The following is a 6,648-nucleotide window of genomic DNA, read 5'->3' as shown; positions in this document are numbered from 1 at the left end:
GCCCCAAATTTTGACTTTTTGTAGGAAGCAGTCCAAATCAAAGTAGAGAAGACCTTGATCAACATTTCAAAATCTTTAGATTAAAGTAGAGAAGACCTTGATCAACAATTCAATATCTCCAGATCAAAGTAGAGAAGACCTTGATTGACATTACAACAACTCCAGATCAAAGTAGAGAAGACCTTGATCGACACTTCAGCAACTCTAGATCGAAGTAGAGAAGACCTTGATCGACAATTCAACAACTCCAGATCAAAGTAGAGAAGACCTTGATCGACATTTGAACAACTCCAGATCGAAGTAGAGAAGACCTTGATCGACATTTCAGCAACTCCAGATCAAAGTAGAGAAGACCTTTGATTAACATTTCAGCAATTTCAGATTGAAGAAAAGAAGACTCTAGTCAAAGTGGAGAAGACCTTTGACCAGCATTCCAGCAATTCCAGTTTCAATGTAGAGAAGCCCTTTAGTTACCTTTAGTCAAGATCGAGGTAGAGAAGTCCTTTGGTCACAAGACAACTCAGTGTTCAAGATTAGGATTCAAAAGTTTCTTGGTCATCCCATTTGTCAAGAATCATTTCCAGAGTCATCAACTATCAGCTAAGTCAAGTATTTTTATTTGTTGTCAAAAAGATAAGGCACTAGTTCTATGTTCCAAGGTTTTAGGTTCGAGGGCTAGGTAATCTTTGAAAATCCAACCTCAATTAAATCATGGCCGCTAAAATCAGCCTCTTTGTTTTACATTGACATTTGCTTTTTAAGCTCTGTCAATGAGGGGCATTTTATAGACACTCAATTTTGCACCCCTGATTTAATCAAGGAGAATGACCTGAATGACCATCCATTTACCCCAAAAATCATGATTGCATTACATGCATCCATTTTTTCTTGCATTACATGCGTCAATTCATTCATTGTATACCATAAAAAGGATCTTGAGATTCTAACGGTCATAACAATGTTTCCAGTTTTCAAATCAGACCATCGGATCGAAAGATATCGCATGATCAAGTTTGCACAGTCAACATGCATTGTGTCTAGGTAGGGTCGACCACACATGATTAATTTAAATTAATTCTAAATGGCTAATCAATTAAAATTAATTAAATAATTTTGTGATTGGTTGATAATTAGTGTTTAAAATAGGGATGCGTGCATAGGAATAAAATGGATGATTGTATAACAATAAAATTATAGATAATCTGAACTTTATCAAGATTTATTTTAGGATATTTATCTACAAGAAAATTGTTCTTAAAAAGCCTGAATTATCCAGAAAAGAGATAAAAAATCATAGACGGAGGATGAAAACATGTCTAGGTGCAAGGACTGGTAAAAATCCCTAGAAGAAGTGTCCAAAATGCACCCGAACACGGAAGAGCGTTTGGTGTCCAAGAGCCCATTCGGCACTTTTAGAGTGCCGAACGGCACTTTAAAAGGGCCGAATTGGCCTTTTTTGGGCTTTGGTCCAACGACCTACGGGTGACGATAAGGCACACCCTTTTCGATCTTTTTGGAAAAGGATGAGTCCCAATTCACGTTCTACACTTCGAGGCTATTTTTTAGAGTTTTCCAACCCCTATAAATAGAGGCTGGGTCTCATAATTCAGCACCTTTTTTTCTACGCTTTGAGAGGCAAACGTTTTGAGGCTCTCAAATTGCTGATACTTGCTAATCCTTTCTGAGATTTGCTGCTTAAATTAGGGTTTTTAGGTTTCAAAGATAATTGAATAAGTTTCTTTGAACCCTAAAACATCCTCTCAAGAACAAGGAGTGCTCATGCAAGAGGTTGTTTTCAATCACCTTCTCTTTTTTATCCTATCTTTTATGTTGATGAATGTTTTATACATAACATGAATGATTCATCATTGTTTGTTTAAAGCATGATTGTTTTTTTATGTGATTGTTATAATCTTTTTCTTGAATGTCAATAATCTGCATTTGAACAATGATTTTTCTTAAAATAAAAATAGATCTGCATCTTTCTTAAATGTAGATCTGAGTTTTTCTTCGAACAAAAACGGATTTGCATCTTTATGAGATGTAGATCTGAATTTTTCTCAAAATAAAAACCGATTTGTTTCTTTCTTAGATATAGATTTGATTTTTCTTTAACATATACAGATTTTTGAAATAAAGAAAGAGATTAAACATGATTGTGTTTGCTTTTGTCTATTTAATTCATGATTGCATAAATTCATATTATGAGTGAAACTCTCTTTTTAAAAGAAAATTCCTTTTCATTTTTTTAACATAAAAGAAAAACAGATCTAATTTTTTTGTTATTAAAAACCATTTTTTTTTAATTATCATAAAACAGATATGATCTTTTACAAACCAAAAAACCATTTTTTTAGTTCTTAAAAAATAAATCTGATATTTTCAAACCAAAAGACTTTATTTTATTTAATAAAAACAGATATGAATTTTCATCATCAAAAACCACTTTTTTTCTATATACTACAAAACAGATCTAGTATTATGACAAATCAAAATCATTTTTTTACAACCAAAATAGATCTGATTCTTTTCAAAAAAAGAGACTTCATTCATAAATAAATTTGTGTGATTTAATATTTTTTTCACATGTTCAACATATCTTTCATGACATGTATAAAATGGTACATTGGTCATAAGAGTCTAGAAGACTAGATTCTGTTTGGGCGGAATGGGTGCCTAACACCTTCCCATTCTGTAACCTAGCCTCCGGATTTAGGTCTTTGGATAAGTAGATCTAAGCCTTATCTTTGTTTAATTTTGGATAGAATGTAACTAGGATAAAAAACCATGTAATTCTTTGGTAGTTTGTAACTAGGACCCAAAGCCACGTAATTTTTTATTTTTTCAATTATGTAATTTTTTATTCAATCAATGAAGAGAACAATTCAGTCATGTATTTATTTTATCTTTTTTTATATAAAAAATAAGTGGCGATTTCACATCACTTGCCCAAAAAGAAAGTTGCCTTAAAAGGTACCTGAATCTTTTTTTTTGAGGGGGCACTTTTTCTGAGATCTCTCACAAATACAATTTTTGGTATTTTTAAATGTAATTGTGTCATTAAATTATAAAGTCACATGGCACAATAAAAAGTAGTCAGCGAAAAGTCAAATATTTCGATTATTAGTTATTATATATATATATATATATATATATATATATAGATAGATGTGATTTCGTTGATAAGTGATTTCTAGGATTGAAATAACGTGAAATTGTAAAATTCTTGATCACAGGAGTTAGGAATGGTTCACTGCAACACGTGTGTCATTTTCATGGATTACACATTATGAATGAATTCAAAATAAGTCTAAAATTATTCATGACCATGATTTGAGTATATGACCCTATGTTTGTGATTTAATCCCGCATATGTTAAATCATGGTTATTTGTCATTGTGATTTATGGTTGCATTACTCAGTGAGTGTTTGATATTATCTGAAACCCAAGTCTTTAATAATAGTAGTCACTTAACACAATGAAAGTGTAACAATCTGCCACAAAGAAAAAAAGGATAATTACTTGGCATAACTTCTGTTTAACAAAAAAGGATAGTTACTTGCATAACTATTGTATTAAACTCAACATTGATTATACAGTGTAGTATATGATATAGCACGCAAGTCCCAAAAACAAGTTACACATCCTGTAGTTTAGCAAAAAACGTTACACATCCTGTTTCAAAAAGTAGTTCTTTCACAGGAAAGGCTTTAAAAGACTCTGAAACTTTGTAAAAGCTGCTCAATTGATTGGATATGAATCTCTTTGACAACTAATTTTTTTTGATGAACCTCTTTGACAACTAATTGGTTGTTCAGCTAGAAGCCTAAAGCATTTAGATTATTATTATTATTATTCTTTCATACGAAAAACATTGAGAATTTAAATGTAAAGGCAGAGGAAAAGATCAAAAAGAGTAAGAAGTATTCTTAAAGCTAATGTAACTCTTTTTTTCACTTTTTGACCTTTCTAATTGTCTTACTCCTAAGTCCTACCAAACATTCATCCTTTCTGTTATCCAAGTAAAAATGTTTAAAAAGACAAAAAGCCAAAGAAGGGCTATCTGGTTTGTCTATGCATTGTCCATTCAAAATTAGAATAAAGTCATGCATAAAGCCATGCTTTCAGCAACTTCAATGACAAAATTTCAACCTTTTAAGTAAACTGCCTTTCTTGCTTCAGTTTGAAGGAACTAAACATTTATATTCATTATATGACCTCAGTGTGGAGAATCTGAATCACATCCATTACTTTCATTACCTTTTCCTAAAATTTTTGGATGTGATTGTCCATCCAGAAAGAGCCGGGCAGTATGTAGACAAGGCCTTGGCATAAAACAGCCAACAATAACTTCAAATCTCACTTTTAATCCTCAAATTTAAACTTTATAGTTAAGCCCATAGTATTTTATAATGCAGGTCATTGTATTGTTGTTGTTCTCCATTTACTTTTATCCAAATGTGGGGTCAACAATATGAAATGAGCTCCACGTTGTCACCCAGCCCTATTAAGTATTAATCCCTTCAAAGTTCAAACAATCTACTGTATAAAGTTTTGTCCAATTCTAACTCATTTTGGCAAGAATTGGTATGATGCAAGAATCCATGACACCTTTTCAATTACATAAATTTTTTTTTTAATCACTTTTTAAAGATGGATTAACATTATTGGCAGGCTTTTCCTTTCTCTCCAAGATCAAACTTTTCAACCTTAGATTATAATAATAATTAAAAAAAAAACTTGAAACGATGTCATTTCAATTCAAACCGTAAATATATTAGTCCCCATCCCCAGTTAAGTCCAGTTCCCCACCTCTCTCTCTCTCTCTCTCTCTCTCTCTCTCTCTCTCTCTCTCTCTCGTTAGTTTTCTTCACCCAAGCGTCTCCGCCTCTCCTCTCTCTCTCCCCTCACTCCTTAGCTTGTAGCCCTTTGCCACTTGCTATCACTGTACTCTACCACTTAATGCCATTGTTCTTGGAGTTTCACCCTCTCCCCTCCCCTTTTTTGTCCTAGCTACTTAGAGAAGGTTTGGACTTGTAATGCTCCTCCTTGCAATGCTTTCTGCCCGGTTTGTTTATTTTGTTTTCGATAGTTTTGTTTCATCTTTTATGACTCAGGTTTAGTTTAGGTTTTTTTTTTTTTTTTTTTTTTAATAATTTTATTTGAAGTGGGATATTTTTTAGAGAGATTGTGAATTTCTTTGTATTTTGTTTGTTTTCTTTAATTTTTGTTTTTTCTTTGGAATATTTGGGTTCTTTCATGATTATTTTGTATTTGGATCCTGAGAAAATTGAGGAATTCACCGAACTAACCGCACCAAACTGATATTGTGCACCACATCTCATGTAGACCGGTTTTACCCCTCCACTAGTGAGGTGCAGTCAAGCACGAGGAAAAACCACACCCTATAGGTGTGATGCAAAAAATACTCTCATAACCGGCCGCACCACACCGTGTACTGGCCTAAGTTTACCATTATACTTTGTTAGGAACCTTCTTTGGGTGGTAAAATTTTTCTTGGGATTTAGCAACTTCAAGGGAGCTAGGCCTCCAAAAATATGAGGGAGATTAGAAGGAATTTGAGAGTTAAGAGAGTAACAATGGCTTATTATTTTTGTAATCATTTACAATGTATGGCAGCTTACTTATATAGCAAGGCCCCTCAAGTTACAAGCTAATAATAGCCTAACTACTTGCTAACTCATTGACCAACCAACTGCTAACAAACTAAAACTTACATTATATCATTAAAATAATAATATTTTAATAAAATATAGGGGGAAATTCCAACTTACTCACCCGTGGTTTGTCTGAAATTCAACTTGCCTACTTGTGGTTTCATTTTTGACATTTTACTCACTTGTGGTTCATTCCGTCAATGCTCTGTAACCCACCTCCTCACATGTTAGTCTAACAAGTTTTATCCCAAAATCAGATAATAAAATAGATCAAACACTCCTCTCCCCAAAACACACTCTCATACTTGCTCACCCACTCAAAACCGAGGTTGCTACTTTGCTACCCCACCTATGATCTTAGACCCAGAATCATCTGGGTAATTTTGTGCAAGGAAACCAAGGAAGAAGTCACCCATGAATCCGTTCTTGATTCTGGGTTTTGATCGTTACCCAATCACGAATTTTTGTTAACATTTTAGGTCTTTATAATTCTAAATGCCTAATCTGTGAAGATGATACGGAAAAAAGTAGTCTCAGTTTTCAGTTTTCACAGAGTAGTCTCATTTTTCACATATTTCATTAGGTTCCCAAAATGTATTTGATTGAACAAACGCCGTGTATTGAGTTGAATGTTGTTTTATATTTTTAAAAGATAAGTACAGCACACCCATTAGAAAGGACAAATATTATAGAGATAAGTAGAATGTTCTTAACAAACTTGATTTTGGATAATGATATCTCCTAAACGAAATAGATTTTATCAAATTAAATTCTTAATATCAAAAAAAAAAAAAAAAAACTGGATACATAATAAATAGTTGAGATATATAATACTACAAACACTGATGTAAGTTTCGACAGAAAAGGTTAGCAAAAAAAAAAAAAAAAAGTTTCGACAGAAAAACACTTCCTAGGAAATTTTTTTTCTCTGCCCATACCTTACGTAATTCGTCGATATAAAAGAATAGG

The sequence above is a fragment of the Quercus robur genome, chromosome 4 (genome assembly GCF_932294415.1).
Source record: "Quercus robur chromosome 4, dhQueRobu3.1, whole genome shotgun sequence".
NCBI lineage: Eukaryota > Viridiplantae > Streptophyta > Magnoliopsida > Fagales > Fagaceae > Quercus > Quercus robur.
This window is presented reverse-complemented; position numbering follows the sequence as displayed.